Genomic DNA, 3721 nt, shown 5'->3' with positions numbered 1-3721 from the left:
CATATTACTTATTTGCTACAGTCTGCAAAGGCGAAAGGATAAAAAAAGGATGACTGCTCAAAGCCTTACAACTTCTAATGATTTAATACTGTGTAACTGAGTGCTCAAGAAAATGTATAAACTCCTCCCGAACAGGCCATGAAGGCACAAAGGTACCGACCGGCCGCCGTGTCATCCTCAGCCCACAGGCATCACTGGATGCGGATATGGAAGGGCATGTGGTCATCACACCGCTCTCCCGGCCGTATGTCAGTTTCCGAGACCACAGCCGCTACTTCTCAATCAAGTAGCTCCTCAGTTTGCCTCACAAGGGCTGAGTGCATCCCGCTGGCCAACAGCGCTCGGCAGACCCGATGGTCACCCATCCAAGTGCTTGCCCAGCCCGACAGCGCTTAACTTCGGTGATATGACGGGAACCGGTGTTACCACTGCGGCAAGGCCGTTGCCAGGAAAGTGTGTAAGGGGAGATTAAAAAGATTCCGTTCGAAGGCCGTACTGTCCAGAATCGGTATGCCGAGGAGGCCAAATCGCCGTGAAAAATGAGGCAGTCATCTTATCGACGCAGCCGGTTGAAGATACTCGTTTGGTAATGTGAAGAAGTCGTCAACTGCCTGTTGCACATCCTCGTCCGACAGCATTCGTCGACCCGTCAGCGCCTTTTTCAAGAGACCGAAGGTGTGATAGTCACATGGGAAGATATCAAGACTAGGGCGGGTGCTCGAGTATCCCACACTTAAGTAGGCCTAACTTCCGCGCTATGATATTTTCGATATGGGGACGTGCGTTATAATGAAGTAGCATGGAACTTGGCACAACATTCCGCAATGGTGGTTTTCGACAGACATGATGCCCCATACACACTCATTTATTCTCCATGGATGTCTAACGGGGTTTGTCCTCTGGCAGCAAGAAAAGAATAACAGTAAGCTGGTTCTGTTTCGATTCATTTAGTAATAATGTCGCTATGGAGCACATTTCTGAATTTACCGTACGCTCGTCGGAAGGACACGAATGCCACAGTAATCTCTTGTCTACATGTTGGCTTATATAAACGCATTGTAGTCGCGCTACGTTTCTTATACGCTGCAGTACGCTCTCTAATGGAGACGTTTTGATCGCCCTTGATAATAAAATTTATAGTGCCACATGATGCCGTGATGCCATATGCATCAGCGTTGCCGCTATAGAGACACGGCCTAGGCCCGTTCACCGTATTTAACATCACTTGTCTCCTTTTGGTTCGATGAGCAACTCTAAATGCTTCGATACAGAGCATTGGAGCCGGCCGGAGTGGCCGTGCGGTTCTAGGCGCTACAGTCTGGAACCGAGCGACCGCTACGGTCGCAGGTTCGAATCCTGCCTCGGGCATGGATGTGTGTGATGTCCTTAGGTTAGTTAGGTTTAAGTAGTTCTAAGTTCTAGGCGACTGATGATCTCAGAAGTTAAGTCGCATAGTGCTCAGAGCCATTTGAACCTGCCTCGGGCATGGGTGTGTGTGTTGTCCTTAGGTTAGTTAGATTTAAGCAGTTCTAAGTTCTAGGGGACTGATGACCTCAGAAGTTAAGTCCCATAGTGCTCAGAGCCATTTGATAGCTGAGTGGTGCCGACACGGTAGCTCAGCGTGTTCGGTCAGAGGGTTAGTTACCATCTGTAACAAAAAACTTAGTGAATTGATCAACGAAGAACCTAAACGGGTGTCATCGGACCGCCCCGAACATATTCAACGAACAATATAGAACAAAATGAGATAAAAAAGTGGTCAGTGCGAAGGAATGGCATGCTAAGGGGCCCGGGTTAGATGCTCGGGTAGGTCGGAGGTTTTTTTTTCACTCAGGGGCTGGGTGTTGTGTTGCCTTCATCATCATCTCATCACCATCGACACCCAAGTCGCCGAAGTGGCGTCAACTCCAAAGATTTGCACCAGGTGACCTGTCTACCCGACGGGAGGCCCTCGCCACACGACATTTCATTTCCATAATTCTCGTTATACTCTTCAAATCAACAAGTACCTTGCGCGCACTTAAGTAGCCTATGATTTTCCCCTCAGCTTTCAAGCTATTTATTCACCAAATTTCATCAAAATTGGTTCAGCAGTTTAGTCGTGAAAGGGTAACAGCGAGTTCCTTCGCATATATAATATTAGTATAGGATGGGATCTGGACATGACCCCATGTCTGCAGAGGAATCGGCCGCTCGTAGGTCAGTAAAAGAAGCCCCTTCTCGCCTCAGTGTGAGTTGTGGAGGTGGAGGGTACTCGAATCGCACAGCGAATTGTTAGTAAAACATTCCTGATTATAATAGTACCTTACTGATTGTAGGCCGGCCGCGGTGGTCTAGTGGTTCTGGGCGCGCAGTCCGGAACCGCGGGACTGCTACGGTCGCAGGTTCGAATCCTGCCTCGGGCATGGATGTGTGTGATGTCCTTAGGTTAGTTAGGTTTAAGTAGTTCTAAGTTCTAGGGGACTGATGACCACAGAAGTTAAGTCCCATAGTGCTCAGAGCCATTTGAACCATTTTTGAACTGATTGTAGGTACAGAGACGGGACTGCACCATGCGGGAGGTCTATTGCACCCCAGTGACGTAGCTAGCTGCAGACACGCAACGAGACAAAGTCAGCAACAGCCGACCCGGAAGGCAGCACATGTCAGCATTGACGGGCGCTGGCGTCAGCATGGTCGCAGAGGGCTGACGCTACCGTGTGCGGACGTCAGAGCGTGACAGGCGCTGCTCTTGGCAACTTGACTGCCTCGTGGCTACCGCATACCACGCCGGAAGGCACGGTTTTTAAACCATAGTACCCAACACGGCCGAAGTTGAAGTTTCTATAGGACCAAACTGCTGAGGTCATCGATGCCTAGGCTTACACGCTAATTAACTTACACTAAGGACAAGACACACACCATACGCGAGGGGGGAATTGAACCTCCGACGGGGGGGGGGGGGGGGGAGCTGCGCGAACCGTGACGAAGCGCCTCTCACCGCACCTCACACCATACGCGACGACGAAGACGTGTGCCTGCATTGGGTAGTGGTCACCAACGATGACGTGCCACAGGAGCCAGTGAACAGCAGCAGTCTAGCCGGGTAAGCCCCTAGCCCAGATTTGAATATGCATCCGACGAGGAAGGTGGTCACCAGAAAAAGATAGCCCGGCGGCACCAGGTTGTTCGCATACGGTTCCCAGCTCAGGTAGACGCCCGCAGCTATGGGTGACTAAATTCTTGGGTTTGTATGCCGATCTTCCTGATTGGAGGTTTGAGGGACTTCGGTCGTTCACTTATGTAATAAAACGGAACACCAACAGCCGTCCTTACGACGATATTTAAAATTTGCTACCAGTTTCGGTGCCATCTTCAGGTCTTAACTGACTCTGAGAGGGTTAACTACAACCGTACACACGATTCTATCAGTGGCCAACAACTATGAACTGATACTCGCAGACTACAGCATGTTGCTGTGTGCATCTTCTTTTTGACACTTGCAAATAATGAGATTGGTATAACCTTCTCTAGAAAGGCTCTAAGTGCCCGAAACCAAATGAGGTATTAAATTTGTTTTATTGGAACTGGTTGCTGATCAACAAATCAGATCCTCAGAGTTCATCCAGGCTAGAACACAAGTCTTGTATTAAGATACACAAATAACAACGTACAGTGAAAGATTATGAGACACTCACTACAAGAACTCACCGCAAAACCAAATTCTAAAAGTACCCAACCA

The 3721-nt window shown here is 49.2% G+C and overlaps 1 pseudogene; it reads right to left on the bottom strand.

Moving 5' to 3' along the window:
• Window positions 1–329: 329 nt before the first annotated feature.
• LOC126177727 (5S ribosomal RNA) lies at window positions 330–447 on the bottom strand (annotated as a pseudogene).
• Window positions 448–3721: the final 3274 nt, after the last annotated feature.

This window comes from Schistocerca cancellata, chromosome 3 (assembly GCF_023864275.1).
Source record: "Schistocerca cancellata isolate TAMUIC-IGC-003103 chromosome 3, iqSchCanc2.1, whole genome shotgun sequence".
Classification (NCBI taxonomy): Eukaryota; Metazoa; Arthropoda; class Insecta; order Orthoptera; family Acrididae; genus Schistocerca; species Schistocerca cancellata.
This window is presented reverse-complemented; position numbering and strand designations above follow the sequence as displayed.